Source organism: Schistocerca gregaria, chromosome 6 (genome assembly GCF_023897955.1).
Source record: "Schistocerca gregaria isolate iqSchGreg1 chromosome 6, iqSchGreg1.2, whole genome shotgun sequence".
NCBI lineage: Eukaryota > Metazoa > Arthropoda > Insecta > Orthoptera > Acrididae > Schistocerca > Schistocerca gregaria.
In genome coordinates, this window is record NC_064925.1 from 36,725,333 (window position 1) to 36,743,424 (window position 18,092).

At 40.1% G+C, this 18,092-nt stretch overlaps 1 protein-coding gene across 4 annotated transcripts in view; it reads left to right on the plus strand.

Annotated features, from left to right (window-relative positions):
* Nucleotides 1-18,092, plus strand: part of LOC126279128 (CCR4-NOT transcription complex subunit 6-like) — an 811,221-nt gene that overhangs the window by 12,254 nt on the left and 780,875 nt on the right. The window lies entirely within an intron of this gene.

Here is an 18,092-nt window from a genome sequence, read left to right on the forward strand (position 1 = left end):
ATGGTTGACTTCACTGACTGATCATCTTTGAAAAATACAGTTTCATTTTTACAACAAGAGTTCTGTGTCAGAATTTTGTTGCAGTTAAGCATTAATATCATAGTTTTCTGAATCTAATGTATACTGTTTTACCATATGCAGTATTCAAAATTGGGATGTGCATGGTATTCAGTTGTGCATTACATTAGAGTACAACAACATGAATGCATCATTCACCAGGAATGTTGGTGAAATTGAGGTATTGATCCTTACATCACATTGCATTTTTGTATTCTCAACTTCATTACATTATTGTTGGCCTATTTCTGCGCATTGTGTTTGTTGTTACAAAATGGAAGGCAAGCAGAGAATGACAATCTATGATGCTGCTTTCGGTCATAAAGTAATTCTTCATGCTCAAAAATATGGTAACAGTGGGGCAAGAAGAGAGTTCAATATAGCAGCAGGTAATGTTTCTTATGGATGAAACAGAAATTGGCATTATTTGCAACTACTGCTGACAGAAAGAAATACACTGGCCCTCAAAAAGGGAAATGCCCTGATGTTGAAGTAGAAGTTTCTTAATTCATCTGTGAAAGGAGTAAAAATGGGCAATCACGACTGTTGTTGTTGTTGCTGTTGTTTTCAGTCCTGAGACTGGTTTGATGCAGCTCTCCATGCTACTCTATCCTGTGCAAGCTTCTTCATCTCCCAGTACCTACTGCAACCTACATCCTTCTGAATCTGCTTAGTGTAGTCATCTCTTGGTCTTCCTCTACGGTTTTTACCCTCCACGCTGCTCTCCAGTACTAAATTGGTGATCCCTTGATGCCTCATAACATGTTCTACCAACCGATCCCTTCTTCCAGTCAAGTTGTGCCACAAATTCCTCTTCTCCCCAATTCTATTCAGTACCTCCTCATTAGTTATGTGATCTACCCATCTAATCTTCAGCATTCTTCTGTAGCACCACATTTTGAAAGCTTGTATTCTCTTCTTGTCTAAACTATTTATCGTCCATGTTTCACTTCCATACATGGCTACATTCCATACAAATACTTTCAGAAACTACTTCGTGACACTAACAATCAATACTCAATGTTAACAAATTTCTCTTCTTCAGAATAGCTTTCCTTGCCATTGCCAGTCTACATTTTATATTCTCTCTACTTCGACCATCATCAGTTATTTTGCTCCCCAAATAGCAAAACTCCTTTACTACTTTAAGTGTATCACTGACTAGTGACACAATATGAAACGAAGCCAAAAGAGGTGGTGGCAGCTTTTAATGTACTGAAGTAGGAGTTTAAAGCTAGCAGTTGATGAGTTGACTGCTTTGTGAAATGGCCGGGCTTATTTCTACAATGCTGTACAACATTACACCAGAAGCTACCATAGGAGTTTGAGAAAATACTTAAAGAACTGCTGTGGTATGTCATCACACTACAAAAAAGAATTTTATGACGGGTCATATGAGGTGTCTATTTGGTTTAATATGGTACCTTATCACACGATTGATGAGATGGGGACAAAATAAGTTACTATCAAACCATCAGGGTGTGAGAAACAGTGCGTAACTATAATGCTAGCAATCACAGCAGACGGGCGCAAATTTCCCCCTTTCATAATCTCTGAGCAGAAAACAAGATTACAAATGCAAAACTGTTTCCTGATGATGTCATTGTTAATAATCAAGGGACGGGATGGATGGCTGAAAATTAAATGCTCGATTGGTTCCAAAACACATGAGAAGTTTGTCCAGGTGGACTTTCCAAACTACCCTCAATGCTTTGTCTTGATACATTTCGTGGTCATCTCACTGATGACATAAAGAAGAAGATCCACAGCCTAGCCAGTGACCATGTTATTATTCCTGGAAGAATGACTTCTGTGTTACAACCCCAGGACATTAGTATAAATAAATGTTTCAAAGATTATGTTCACATCAAGAAAAATGGTTTTGTGAACTGAACCGTGAACTGACTACAAATAAAACTAAGCGTGCTGCACCCCACATTGTTGCCCACTTGGTTTCAGCTGTCTGGAAAAGCGTTAAAGCACCAACGATCATAAAATCATTTGAAACGTACTTTAATATACTCCGGACGGCAATAAAGATGATGCGAGGATGGTGGGAAAAGAAGAAATATATATATTTCTGATCTCGAATCCTCCAAGGATACCAGTAGTGATGAAATTAGTGAATAATGATGGGTAGTGCTTGTAATTGATGGTATATTTGTTTGCGTGTCATGTGCAAGGTCTGTTCAAAAAATTCCAGAACATTTGTAATTTTGCACCATGTGGCTGGCATCTGTGAACATGCCTATGTTTAGTGTGTAACTGGCAGAAGTTTAATTGTAATATGTCTGTCATTTATTGTTCAGTGCTGTCCTGAGTAGAACGTTGTGTCGCACAGTTCTCGAATTTCATGATGGCAGAGTTAGAGGATCAACACATCTGCATTAAATTTTGTGTGAAACACAAAATGATACAGAAAGCCTATAGTGATGAGTGCTTTAGCCATACTTGGTAATATGAATGATTCACTCAGTTTAAAAATGGCCGGATGGAGTGGAAGATAACCCTCGTTCAGAATGCCCTTCAATGTCTACGCACAACACTCGTGTCGGGAATGACAATGAAATTGTGCATACCAATCAAAGACTGACTGTCCAAGAGATCACAGAAGACAGTAACATTTCAATTGGATCATGTCATGAAATCCTGACAAAGCATCGGGTCAAAGCCAGAAAGAACTGTGCCTCACAATCTGCGAAGAGCTTTCGGATCGCACAAATGAAAATGAGATATTCCTCAAGAGAATCACAGCTGGTGATGAGATGTGGGTCTATGGTGATGGTGTTGAGACCAAGATTCATTCTTCACAATGGGTTGGGAAAGGTTCTACAAGATAAAAAAAAGCTCTTCAGGTCAGGTCAGATTTCAAAGCCATGCTGATGGTTTTCTGTGATCTTCGTCATGAATTTGTGCCACAGGGACAAGCTGTTAATTGATGTTAGTATCGGGACGTGTTGCAATGCCTGCAAGAAAATATGAGAAGGAAATGGCCTGAAATGTGGCGAGACAGTTCACGGCTCTTGCATCATGCAAATGCACCCGCACATTCATCCTGTTGCCCTGTTGGAGCATGACTATTGCTCAAAAAACTAAATCACTGTGCTGCCTCATTCTCCATACTCTCCAGACCTGACCCCTGCAGACATATTTTTTTTATTTCCAAAGTTGAAAACTCCATTGAAAAGATGAAAATTTGCAGCAATAGATGAGCTGAAAGAAAATTTACAGATGGCACTTTGCACGATCCAGCAGAGATATACCAAAACTGCTTCCAGCAGTTTGCAGCAGGGTATCAGCTTGTGGAGGAGAGTATTTCGAAGGAGACCATGCACAATAAGTAAAAGGTAAGTGTAGAAAAACTTTGTGGACAAAGTTCTGGAAGATTTTGAACAGACCTCGTAGTTAATAAAGTGAGACATTCTTTTTTAATAATGACTGTGTCACATAACAGTGGATCTCTTAGAAATTGTTGTTCTGTTAGGTCGTGTATACACCCATTGTTGAGGAAATAAATTTAGCATATCAATGATATGTCAGCAAACTCTTTATTTGCGATTTTAATTTTTAAGATTGGGGTGCACATTACAGTCTGTGGCATATTAGATTTGCACAAGTACAGTAAATCCTATGTGCTGATTTTTATTGGCTACCATATTAGCTGTATGATTTATATTACATTTCACAGTAGCATATGCAACTACAAAGAGAGAAAAATATTTGAGGCATCTGTCAAATATATGGGGTGACTCCATGACAAAGGATGAAACTTTCAGGGATGATAGAAGAGGGTAAATGTATCTATTTGAGGTAAGGAACCATGGTCTAGAAATGATTGATCAAAAATTAGAAGTGAAAATGGTTCTGATACTACTGAGAGTGGAGTAAATGTACCGATACTATTGTTGCTAAAATTGTGGGGTGGACGGCTTTCAGAGGTTGTAGTATGGATCAAAACAATGTAATGTAAATACGTGCTGTGAAATGCATATCTTAAGAGCTGTGAGCACTTGTTCATCTTTGCTGCTGTGGAACTTATCTCTTATATGAAGCAGGCACTTCCTTAGGTGTTAAGGTATGCATTTTAGAGCTTTTTTCCTTGTTTTTCTCCATACTGCCCCTGGAAAAATGTGTAATCAAAGAGTTTGCAATAAAAAAGATGTTTCACACTACTGAAGCTGAAAAAGTGCTCATAGCTCTTAAGATCCCATGTTTATCAGACTTATTTTTCTCCATACCACCACCTCTGAAAGTTGACTACCTAACAGTCTTTGCAACAACAGTCCTTTACATTTATTTCACTGTCATAGATGCCATAACGATTTTCCTTTATAAGTTTTAACTTTGTTGTTTCCAGACCAGGGTCTCTCAACTCAAATAGATTCATTTATCCTTCTCCATCACCCCGAAAGTTTGTTATATCATCACAGAATCGTGTCATATATCAAGAAAAGCATTGGACCGATAACAGAACTTTGTGTCACACTACACGGTCCCAATCAGATTCAAACTTTACCCTGGTGGTTCACATTGAAGGAGAGCCTCATGATTCCTGCTTTGTAGATATGAAGTGAACCATTATTGAGCTTTTGCCCTAATTCCATAAAGTTCCAACTTTGTAAAAGTATTGTGTGCTCCACACAGACAAATGATTTTGTTAAATCAAATAAAATATCCCCTGCCCAGAATCCATTGTTTTGCACATAAAAGAATAAATTGCATTTTCTGTGGATACTCCTCCTTTTTGGATGACAAACTGTGACAAAAAATTATGTGTACTGTGATGTTCCACTACTCTCCTATATATTGCAGTCTCAAAACTTTTGAAAACATTGGTGGCAAACAAATTTGCCGATAATTTTATACATTATCTCTTTTATTTTTCTATAAAGTGTTTCCGCAGACAAGTATTTCACTCTGTCAGAAAATGATCACACATGAAAGCTGCACTGCATAGGTGATGGTGAACAGAACTAATATATGGTGCACTGATGTTCATAACCCTACTTGAAATTTCATCATACTTGTGGGATTCTTCACTGTTACTGGGCTCTCACTGCCCTTCATATTACAGTACAATATCTGTTTCCTCCTGTGTGATGTTACGATACCATTAGCTATTCAAATTAGTTGCTTATTAGTACTGCATATCTACCTGAAGTTTTTTAGTTGTTCGTGTTACTCATATTGTAAACTTCTTGTCAGGTTTAGCATAAAGCCTGGAATGAACACAACTGTACTGGTATCAGGGAATGAGAATCGTTTCTGGTGTAAATGGTAGGTGAGTGTGAACGAACACCGTTCAGTTGTGACTGGTTCACATTCATAGGTGTTTGCTGGAGCTCCACTGGTTGTCAGTATTTCAGCATACCTCCAAAGGAAGTTCGCAACTTCTATTCATTGGTGCTAGCAGTGTAGAGAGTATTTATCTGCTCTTTTGCGAATGAGACAAGTTATGTAGGTGGTGGAACGATCTGAAGAGAATGTAATGTTTGTGATACAGCAGAATATAGGTGTTGTAAGTGCTTGTGAGATTAAAATCACAAATGTCGTACCGACAGAAAAGTGATTGGTAGAAAGTTTGCAGAGCATTCAAAGGTCCAAGTGAGGACAGGAAAAATTGTTTAAATACTTTCAAACAGAGTGAATAAGTGCAAGATTTTTTCTTTACCTGTATTAAAGTGTAACAGTACAATAAATTCCCTCGGGCAAACAAGTATGAATATATATATGTACATTGAAGAGACAAAGAAAGTGGTACACCTGCCTAATATCATATAGGGCCGCCGCAAGCACGCAGAAGTGCCACAACATGATGTGGAATGGAGCCTACTAATGTCTGAAATGGTGCTGGAGGGAATTTACACCATGAATCCTGCAGTGCTCTCCATAAATCTGCAAGAATATGAGGGATTGGAGATCTCTTCTGAACAGCACTTTGCAAGGCATGATCGTGTCTGGTGGCCAGCAGAAGTGTTTAGACTCAGAAGAGTGTTCCTGGAGCCACCCTGTAGCAATTCTAGACATATGGGATGTCGCATTGTCCTGCTGGAACTGCCTGAGTCTGTCAGAATCCACAATGGACGTGAATGGATGCAGGTGATCAGACAGGATGCCTACATACGTGTCACCTGCCAGAGTCATACATATCTAGATGTATTAGGCGTTCCATATCACTTCAACTGCACATGCCCCACATCAATACAATTTTAGACGGGACTCGTCTGACCAGGAAACATATTTCCAGTCATCAACAGTCCAATGTTGGTGTTGACGGGCCCAAGTGAGACGTAGTGCTTTGTGTTGTGCAGTCATTAAGTGTACATGAGTGGGCCTCTGGCTCCAAAAGCCTGTATCGATGATGTTTTGTTGAGTGTGTCACATGTTGACACTTGTTGATGGCCCAACATTGAAATCTGTAGCAATTTGCAGAAGGATTGCACTTCTGTCACACTGAACGATTGTCTTAAGTCATCATTGGTCCATTTCTTGCAGAATATTTTTCCAACCACAGCAATGTCGGAGGTTTGATGTTTTACCGGATTGCTGATATTTATGGTATACTCGTGAAATGGTCGTACGGGAAAATCCCCACTTCATTGCTACCTCAGAGATGCTGTGTCCCTTCACTTGTGTACCAACTATAACACCACTTTCAAACTCAATTAAATTTTAATAACGTGCCATTGTAACAGCAGTAAATGATCTGACAACTGTACCAAACACCTGTTGTGTTAAAGAATGTGTTTCCAACCACAGCGCCATATTCTGCCTGTTTAAATATTTCTGTATTTGAATACAAAAACCTATATGAGTTTCTTTGGCACTTCAGTGTATTATGCTGATTGAAATTAAAAATATGTGAAAGACATGATCATTCTCATTGCTTATGTTTGTTGTAGCTGTAATTACATGGCTGGTGTATCACTTTTATTTTAGAGGGTTTGGATGTAGTAACACAATAAGTAAAAACCAGTTTCCTGTGATAACACTATCTGCTCTCTAACAAGCTTTATATAAAATTTTTATAAGGTAGCTTACATCACACATTGCGTGCATATTCACATTTCATTACTCATACTTTACTGACATTGTCTTCTCCATTTGTACTTAAATAAAATCCTGGAAGTTCTTGCCATACATACTGCAGATATCGGGAACTGTCTCAGGTATAGCACCTGTTGAAATGCAAAACAATTTAAGCGTCAATGTCTCAATTGCCAGTAACCATAATATAAATGCAAATCTTTCTTTAATTTATGTCACTTAGCTGCTTTACATTTTTTTCCTTCAATTGCAATGAGAAACCAGCAAGAAGCATAACCTAGGTATTGCTGCAATGCTAAGAAAGGATGGAGCTGCAATTCAGTGTTAAATGCACTACCTCAAACAGTGTCACACACATTTAAAAATTCAGACACCTATGCGTACACTGATAGTCAGAAGACGATGACCACTGACCTACCATTGATATAAACCTGTACAGGCGATAGCATCATCACCTGGTGAAGGGTGACTGCTAGCCAGGCATGCGGTTGGTGCACGTAGTATCAGTCAGCATGCTATCCATGTGTAGAATGAGGAAGGTGCATGATCTATCTGAATTTGGCCGAGGGTAAATTTGAATGGCCCAGAGATTTGGCATGAGCATTTTGGAAATGCATCACTTGTCGCATGTTCAGTGAGTGCTGTGATGAGTGTCTTCAACTCGTGGTGAAGCCAAGATGAAACCACATCCAGATGTCACGGGTTTGAGTGGCCACTCCTCATTACAGGTTTTGGACATCATAGAATAGGCAGACTGGTAAAACAGTGACATAACTAACAGCAGACCTTAATGCTGCGTGTAGTCCGAGCATCTCTGAACACACAGTGCACTGACCACTCCTAACAAGGGGCCTCCACAGCCGATAACCCTTGCATGTGCCAGTGTTAACACCACAATATCAGCAACTACAACTGAGATGGGCACATAACCATTGACACTGGGCGTTGGTGCAGTGGCAGAGTGTTGCATTTTCTGATGAATTCTATTACCTTCTTCTTTGTGCTGATGGGAGGGTGTCACTCTGTCATCTACCAGGAGAACAGCTCCTTGTCACCTGTACTACAGGAAGGAAACACTCTGGTGGTGGCTCCATTTGTGCTCTGTGGAACATTCAGATGGCATCCGTGGATCCAGTGAAGCTCATGCAAAGCACCAAGATGGCCAAGGAGTATTGTACACTGGTTGCAAACAACGTCCACATCTTCATGATCATCATGTTTCTTGATGGCAGTGGCATTTTCAGCAAGATAACACACCATTTCACAAGGCCAGGAGAGTGATCTAGTGATTTGAGGAACACAGTAGCATCTTCCAATTGCTGTGCGCCTCCCCCCCCCTCCCCTGCCCCACCCCGCCTATCCCAATTTGGCAGACCTGAACCCGGTCAAACACATCTGGGATGTGATTGAACGTGGCATCAGAGCTCATGCCTCCCCTCCTCTGAATTTATGGGAGTTAGGTGACTTGTTTTTGAAGAAGTGGTGCCAACTCCCTCCAGCAACCTACCAAGGCCTCATTGCTTCATGCAGTAATGCATTGCTGCTGTTATCTGTGCCAAAGTAGGCATACTGGCTTAGGTAGGTGATCATAATGTTCTGACTGATCAGTGTACATTCTTCTTTTTCTGACACAATTTAGTTTGCTATGTAAAAATCAATGCTTTCAACATACAAACTAATCCCGTCTGAATATCGCTGTGTTTGATAGTGGCCAGAACTAGTGTTTTATTGAGGGAAACCTGTGTGAAGATTATTAGCACCAAAAAACGGCACACACAATGCTCCTATATTGATGCGCTATGCTCATTCTCTCTTTTCAATTTCCTCCAATGTCAACACTTTTTCATGGGTACAGGCAGATGGTAGTGAATATTTAATTTGCTTGTGTTCACTCTGGTGTAAAGGACTTGCTTTAAATATCTACGTTGCAAGTGGACTTGTATCTTAGAATCTGTTCACTAGTTTGGGGTATCATTCTGCCTTGCTCCCTTTCAGTATTATTACTGTGTATCTTGATCTAATGAGACATTACAAATTTTTTTCTGTGCTCATCAACTAGAGAACAGTGTATGTTGATATTGTTTCCAATAACTGTTGTTGCAAAGTATACCCTCTGTACCAGGTAGTACAATTCAAGTGAAATTAACATTCTTTTCTCTGAAGAATCAGACGAAGTTGAGATTGAAATCGCTACACAAAATCAACTTCATATTATTCTTAAGAACTGAGTCTAGCTTAGCATCATGTGTAGAGATGAAAACCCTAAACTGTGTGTTCTTTTTCAGTGGGATTTCTGCAAAGAGTGCACACAGTTAAAGATAATATTAGTGCAAAATATGGAGGGACAGTGATGTCATATGCCTAAACGTTTGGATAGACCAAAGCCTGTAATTACATTGTGTCACATACAGGTACTAGACTGTCAAATGAAATTGTTACTGTTATTTATTTGGGTTTGTGCAAACGCCATTCAATAAGCAATGTCCCAATTTTTTTATGCCCAATAAGTATCAGATTTGATATTTCTTGTGCATCTTTGCAAACTTTTGAACAATTCCGACAGATGGCAGAGCTGTGGTGAACTGTTAAAATGGGCTCTACACAAGACACTTGTTACAAGGGACATCCTGTAACTGAATTCTAGGTTGCAAAAAAAAAAAGGAAAGAAAGAAAGAAAAACGTAAGCAACTGTTTGTGTGCAGTGTTTGGTAATGAAACCATTAGTAAAAGTACTGTTAGACGTTAAAGAATTTTAATGCATCAGGAAGTGCAAAAACTGAGTTCTGTGATCAACCATATTAGGGACATCCTGTCTCTGCCACTGCTGATGAAGTGAAGTACAGCAATGAGTGAGCATTGGGGGCGCATGCGCAGTGATCGAGACTCTTGGATATTCATAGGTATGTTCAAGAAGGGTTGCACAAATGCTCACAGTGGACCACAAGATTGAAAGCAAAGCCATTTCATCTGAACGGCTGGGGCAATTTGAAGCAAATGGAGAGGCCTTTCTGTCATGGATCCTTACAGGTGTTGAAACCTGGTTGCATTACTTTGAGCCACAGACAAAGAGACAGTGTCTGGAATGGAATAGCCCACAATCACCAAAAAAGAAGAAAGTCAAGGCAGCTCCCTCTGCTGGAAGAGCTTTGATGACAGTCTGATAGTGATGATGTCATTCTCGTGGATGTGTTGTCAAAGGGATTGACCAATAATTCAGAGGTATATGTGGAGACTCTTAACAAACTCGACTGTGGTTGCCGATGTGTTCGGTCTGACAACCAAAAGAAATCTTCCTCCAACATGACAGTGCACAGACACACGCAAGCCTCAGGACCAAGAAACACATTACCAAATTGGGTTGGACATCATTGCCTTGTGTAGCCTTTAACCCAGACTCGGTGCCCTCAGACTTCAATCAGTCACTTCAGATTACTCTTGCAGGATGCACTTTGAAGATTACAGCACAATTAGTGCAGTGAAAACATGGCTTCAAGCACTTGGCAAGTGCTTTTACAATGCTGGCATAAGGCTATAGAGAATGCCTGAGACTGTAAACAAAACTAGCACACTTACTTAAAATACTGTCCTAAAGTCAATTTATTGTAAGGGTAGAGAGAATAAAATACACTAACAGTTGTTTAAAGGAACAGTTGACATGTTTAAGATCATTTGTTATTAAAAAAAAATACACATAATTCCTTGTATAGCCCTTCTCAGTATTCCTCCTACCTTCCAGTCTCCCCTTTTCCCCTTAGAACTGACTTGTCATCTGAAGTCTAGCTACTGATAAAGGAGCTTCTCTTTTCTCCAAAGGCCTCTTCAGTCTTCCAGTAGATGAAATCGGTATTTACCACAGTAATAACTGCTTCAACAGCACTTCATTTCTCCTCTAACCATCCCGAATTGCCATTTCATACTTAGTCAGTCTTGTGTTGTAGATCTCTGTATTCCCTTTCACCTGCTTCAATAACTGCATTTTTAGATTTTCTCCCTTAATCAATTGAATTCAACATCTTGTTTGCTATCAGGGATATCTACGGCACTTTGTCTTTTAGAATATTTGATCACCTTTCTGCTTTCACTATTTCATCTCTTGCTTCATCTCATTTGCTGTCTATGGTATTGTATTCCCATGTTTGTCAGTCATTACTTAATGCTTGTATTGAGACTTTCAACATCATTTTGTTCTTTCTATTTATTCAAGCTGCACCTCCTTAATTTACACCTTTCTGCAAATTATTCAGTTTTGCTATCACTGTTATTTCTCAAAGCTGTCCATGGATCTTCTGTTGCATCCACTTATGTTTTTTTAAAGAAAAAGTCATTATTCCATCTTCTCAATATCTTATCTTTCTGCAATTAATAACCAATAAATTATGCTCAATTCATAGCTGCCCCTGGATATATTTTAATATAAACATATAGATTAAAAATCTACTCACCAAGCAGCGGCAGGGGAACCCACACACAAAATGATTTAAATGTTTGCAAGCTTTTGGAACCAGTGGCTTTTCTTCTGCCAGAAGAGTTGAAGGAGAAGGAAGATGAGTGAAGAAAGGGATTGGAAAGTCCATATTCTCCTACTATTTCTCCTTCTCTTCCTTCCTCTCTTCTTTTTATCTCACCATCCTTCCTTCCATTATCTTCATCATCTGCAGAGTTAGCGGGTCTATAAACTTGCACAACTGAAGTGGGTGTTGGCTTCATGTCTATCTTGGTTTTGATAATGTTTCCACTGTGTGTATGTTCACCAACTTACCCATATCCCTATTTTATTATTCATTATTAGATCTATTCCTGCAGTAACCCTTTATAATTTTGTGTTGTTCACTGGTACAGGCTGTACCACTATGGAAAGGTATTTAATAAACACGAGTCTTTTGCAGCAGTAAATTATGATTTAAGATCTCAAAATGTTTGTGTTCTTGGATATTGGGTGAACAATTACTTTTAATCTGAAATTTCTACAAACTACTGCACAAATGCAGACAGAATCTGTGGATTTTGCTGGCTTACTGTTCCCTGTATCAATTGGCTGCCATTTAGTTTCGACTGATAGTGCCCTGTTCATGTGCTAGAGGGAACACTCATCTTTCTCTTAATATAGTTTTTTTGTTGTTGAACTGTCTGCTTTGGAAACAGTGTGTATTCTGTACACGAATGTTTTTGGCCATGCCCTTGGTTAGTGACAGATGATGATAACTTGGAGAAATACAAGTTGGTGTGAATAGGCTTAATGATAATCAGACGCCTAATGGAAACATCCATGAATTTAAAAAAATCCATATGTTCCTGTTTCTATGGTGAACTGTATTTTGTGGGGGTTTCTCTAAATCATCTGCCCATAAACTAATGGTAATTGACTATACTCTCATAATCTTGCCCATAGAAAAGAAAAATTAATGGAATTCTTATAGCACCTTAACTCTATCGCTAACAATTTGGTTTCTGTGGAGATAGATGTGGGAAACCTTTTGACAGCTGTTGTGGCTGTCATTTTGATAGTGTACGGAATTGTGTTATTTCCACTACCTTCTCTCATTGTGTTAGAAATAAAGCTGTGGCAAGCAGCAATTAATTGGGCAGCCAGGTTGACAATGCCTGCATCAATGGTAGTGTGGATAGTCGCAATATCACATTTTTGAGATATGTAAAACTCGTACAGGATGCTGATAAGAAAGGCTCCGGAAGCCGAGGACAGCCTTTGCTGACTTCCCTGGAAGTGACTAGCAAATGGACAGTTGAAATATGCTCAGAAGTAAATGAAGACTGGCTGCCGCCCCTATAATGCACAAAGTACCCTTTGTGATTTGGGGGGGGGGGGAATAGTGTGTTCCTCAAAGTGGTGTGGTCTCACATTGTCTTCCTGCAGTATGCCATGTGGAGTTGCCTGAAGGATGAGCACTGTCTCAGGCATGAAGACCTCCCCACTCTAATATTTGCTGTTTGTATTGCTGCTGTACATAGGAGTTAATGTCTCTGTGTCATGTCCAGAGAGACACAGACCAACATACTTGGCATTTCTCCACTACATCGCAACCCTCTTCTGTCCACTACTTCCACAAATACATCTCTGCCATAGTGGTACACAATGTACAAATTGAAGTGCTGCATTATGACAAACTCATCACCTGAAGACATTATTCTGTGCTGTACTTTAGTAACTAGCTTACATGCCAAAATTCTGCCTTTTGTGTCGATGTGACTGGTTCTTCTTTTTGTTGTTGCAGCCTGTTTGGCAGCTCTCATTGATCACTCTTAAAATGTAAAGCTGCATGTAAACTGGCACTAGAAACAAGTTTTCATTGCTTACTGTTATGCCTTTATTTTTAGCAATAGAAATTCATTCGTCGCTTGCATATTAATTTCTCAGTTTGAAGCAAACAATATTTCAAATAGAAGCTGATGTCAGTGGAACTCCTTTTGAAGGCCTGAAGTGCTATATGAATTTAAAGTTAACTTAATGAAATAAGTTTTGTTGAAATGCATGCTCTTTTGAATTTTTATTTGAAATTTCTCACATATATTGGTTCACTGACTGTGCCTGCACCTCTGCCCAGTCTCTCATTCACTTCTGCCTTCTGTTTCTCTTGTAGGTACCACATTTTTTTCTTGACACAGTTGAAAACAACAACAATTTCCTACACCAAATACTGTTCTTTATTATTGTTTTTGTGTTTATTTCACATGGTGTTCCACAGGAACTCCTCTAACAAGTGTAAAGTTATTATCTCTCAACAATTTGTTACCTGGTCCACTCATATTTCATACTAGAAACTGTCTCATGAAATCAGAACTTGAAACCTAAATATAAGTTGATGGTGATACAATATTAACTATCCATCCATTACAATCTATTCACAGCATTGTCATAAACTGTGCCACAGCCATTCAATGCTCAAATTGAAATCCGAGTTAGGCACTGAACCTCTTATTTCGTACTAAAATCAACAATAACTTCTGTGCATAGATTTCTTATAAGACACTTGTCATGACCAACAAATACTTTCTGTCTTTAAAATTCCACACTGAATCTCTGTTCCTGAGTTGTGAGAACCCTTACTTACAATCTTCAGCTTGCTATTTGTTCTGCAATAAGATGCCAGAAGGCCCTGAAACCGTCTTTTGTTAAACACCACTGTCTTTCCATAAGACTGACATTGTTACCGAGATTTAGTACAACTCGGAGATTGCACGCCCAACAATCAGAATTTACCTACAAGCACAACATAACTTTATGGCTACATTGTTTCTTACACAGTAGCCCCTGAACACAGATGTCCAAACATAGAATGAGCCATTAAGCTGATCTGATACATTTAGCTATTGCCACCTAACAGTTAACCTCATCTCTGGCCAGGTAACAAAGAACAGTCACCCAAATGGGAACTCTGATGGAATTAATACTATGTTTGCCCAATTCTGGGCTGTAAAAGGACTACCAATGCCCACTGCTGTAATCGTAACTCCAAATGTTGCCTGACGAACTCAAAATCTTCCTGTGTTAAAACACTGCAGACTATACAGACAACCAATGATGAGTAGTTATTTGCTCACTTTTTGGCCCACCAGGGGTCTCACCATTCTTTGGTGAGTATGTGCTTGACTGCCACAGGGTCCCAGCCTTTGCAGCATTGCTTCCTCTTTCAGTGCTGCTAACCTACACTTCGTCTACCTCTTACCTCCTCTGACTTTGTCAGTTGGTTCTTTTGGTGCAGTTCATGCTTGGACTTGGTTAATGAGTTTGGTCTTGATTTCTAGTTTCACTCCCAGCTCTATCTTCACCTTCCATTAGCAATTATATGGCCCTATTATTGAGTTTGACCTGCCATTTTTTCTAAATTCTGCAAACAGTGCATGTCATACAGGGAAGTTCACCCATTATGGAGTGTGTACAGTCTCTGTGCTCTTCTAACCTGGCACCCATCTTTCCTGTTGTTGTAGTATGCACAAAACCGAGCATGATAACCATCCTGTGGTGGTGGTGGCGGTGGTGGTGGTGGGGGGGGTCATCATGTACCTGCACAATGGTAGCCCCTTGACAATGCAGGGGTCACCTGCATTACACACTTCCATTGTATACCATGGAGTATGTGCCCATTATGACTGGGGCAAGGGGACTCTGGCAAAGGATTACTGGCTAGGTAGCTTTTGCTATGGCTGGGTGGTGCTCATTAGAGAGCCCCCATTCAGAGTGGGTGGCACCATGGCGGATAGATGGCACATAAAGTGACTTAAACTTTCTCCCGCTGGTGGTACCGTGGCCCCTGCACTCTCTTCAACTGTCTCTTCAATTGTAAATAGCCTTTTGCTCCCTGTATTTTTACCCCTGCCGCCTTTAGAATTTGAAAGAGAGTATTCCACTCAACATCATCAAAAGCTTTCTCTAAGTCTACAAATGCAAGAAACATAGGTTTGCCTTTTCTTAATCTTTCTTCTAAGATGAGTCATAAGGTCAGTATTGCTTCACGTGTTCCAATATTTCTACAGAATCCAAATTCATCTTCCACGAGGTTGGCTTCAACTAGTTTTTCCATTCGTTTGTGAAGAATTTGCTTTAGTATTTTGCAGCTGTGACTTATTAAACCGATAGTTTGCTAATTTTGACAACTGTCAACACCTACTTTCTTTGGGATTGGAATTATTATATTCTTCTTGAGGTCTGACGGTATTTCGCCTCTCTCATACATCTTGCTCGCCAGATGGTAGAGTTTTGTCAGGACTGGCTCTTCCAAGGGCATCAGTAGTTATAATGGAATGTTGTCTACTCCTGGGGCCTTGTTTCATCTCAGGTCTTTCAGTGCTCTGTCAAACTCTTCACGCAGTATCGTATCTCCCATTTCATCTTCATCTACATCCTCATCCATTCCATAATATTGTCCCCAAGTACATAGCCCTTGTATAGACCCTCTATATACTCCTTCCAGCTTTCTGCTTTCCCTTCTTTGCTTGGAACTGGGTTTCCATCTGAGCTCTTGATATTCATACAAGTGGTTCTCTTTTCTCCAAAGGTATCTTTAATTTTCCTGTAGGCAGTATCTATCTTACCCCTCGTGAGATAAGCCTCTACATCCTTACATTTGTCCTCCAGCCATCCCTGCTTAGCCATTTTGCACTTCCTGTCGATCTCATTTTTGAGACGTCTGTATTCCTTTTTGCCTGCTTCATTTACTGCATTTTTATATTTTCTCCTTTCGTCAATTAAGTTCAATATTTCTTCTGTTACCCAAGGATTTCTACTAGCCCTCGTCTTTTTACTTACTTGATCATCTGCTGCCTTCACTAGTTCATCCCTCAGAGCTACCCATTCATCTTCTACTGTATTTCTTTCCCCCATTCCTGTCAATTGCTCTCCTTATGCTCTCCCTGAAACTCTGTACAACCTCTAGTTTAGTCAGTTTATCCAGATCCCATCTCCTTAAATTCCCACCTTTTTGCAATTGTTCAGTTTTAATCTACAGTTCATAACCAATAGATTGTGGTCTGAGTCCACATCTGACTTTCTGTGCTAAACTCTACCAGGTGGCTTCCTCTTTCATTTCTTAGCCCCACTCTATATTCACCTACTATGTTTCCTTCTCTCCCTTTTCCTACTCTCAAATTCCAGTCGCCCATGACTATTAAATTTTCGTCTCCCTTCAGTACCTGAATAATTTCTTTTATCTCATCATACATTTCATCAATTTCATCATCATCTGCAGAGCTAGTTGGCATATAAACTTGTACTACTGCAGTAGGTGTGGGCTTTATGTCTATCTTGGCCCCAATAATGCGTTTGTAGTAGCTTACCTGCACTCCTATTTTTTTATTCATTATTAAACCTACTCCTGCATTACCCCCATTTGATTTTGTGTTTATAACCCTGTATTCACCTGACCTAAAGTCTTGTTCTTCCTTCCACCGAACTTCAGTAATTCCCACTATATCTAATTTTAACCTGTCCATTTCCCTTTTTAAATTTTCTAATCTACCTGCCCGGTTAACGGATCTGACATTCCACGCCCCAATCCATCGAACGCCAGTTTTCTTTTTCCTGATAATGACGTCCTGTTGTGTTGCCATAAAATGGCAATAGTTCAGTTACTAAAACCAGGTAAGAACCCTATTGAGATTGACAGTTATAACCCATCGGCCTTACCGACACACCTTGAGTCTCAGGGCCTTTTGGCTGCATCTCAAGGCGCTTTTTGCGAAGGCCACTCCACTGCATATAATTCGATTCATCTGGAGTCCACCATCGGGACTGCCTTTGCATGTCATCAGCACCTCATTGCTGTCTTTTTCACTCCACCTCCCACATTGCAACACAGAACTGGGATTACAATGGCATTATCACATTCTTCTTATGATGTATGAGTGGGGTCTCCAGGGTCCACTCCCGATTTTTGTCAAGAACTGCCTGTCACGCCAAATGTTCCGGGTTCAAATGGGTGCTTCATTCAGCACCCCCCCTTCCCCCCCCCCCCCCCCCCCCCCCCATATTTAATAAACAGGACCCCAAGGGCTCTGGACTGAGCATACCCCTTTTTCTGGTGGCCATCAATGGTCTAGCGATGGCTGTGGGGTCTGCGGTATTATTCTCCTTATTGTTCTTATTATTGCTTCTGTAGTATGGTTGTTGCTGAGCGTCGCCTGCAGAACACTGTACAAAAGGCACAGTCATGGGCACTCACTCATAGCTTTCGGTTTTCAGCTGCCAAGACTCATGTCACACACTTTTGTCACTGCCATACTGCCTGCTCTCACCCAGAGCTTTACCCAGACAGTCAATTACTTGTAGTTGAGATGCACAGCTGTCTGAAACTATACTTTGTTTCCCAGCTGACATAGCTTCCCACCTTCGCCAACTGAAGCAAAACTGCTGGCAGCAACTCAGTACACTTCGCTGCCTCAGTAACACTAGCTGTGGTGCAGACCATTCTACCCTTTTGCGGCTCTACATAGCCCTAAGTATCTTGTCTTCACTATGGGAGTCACGCATATGGTTC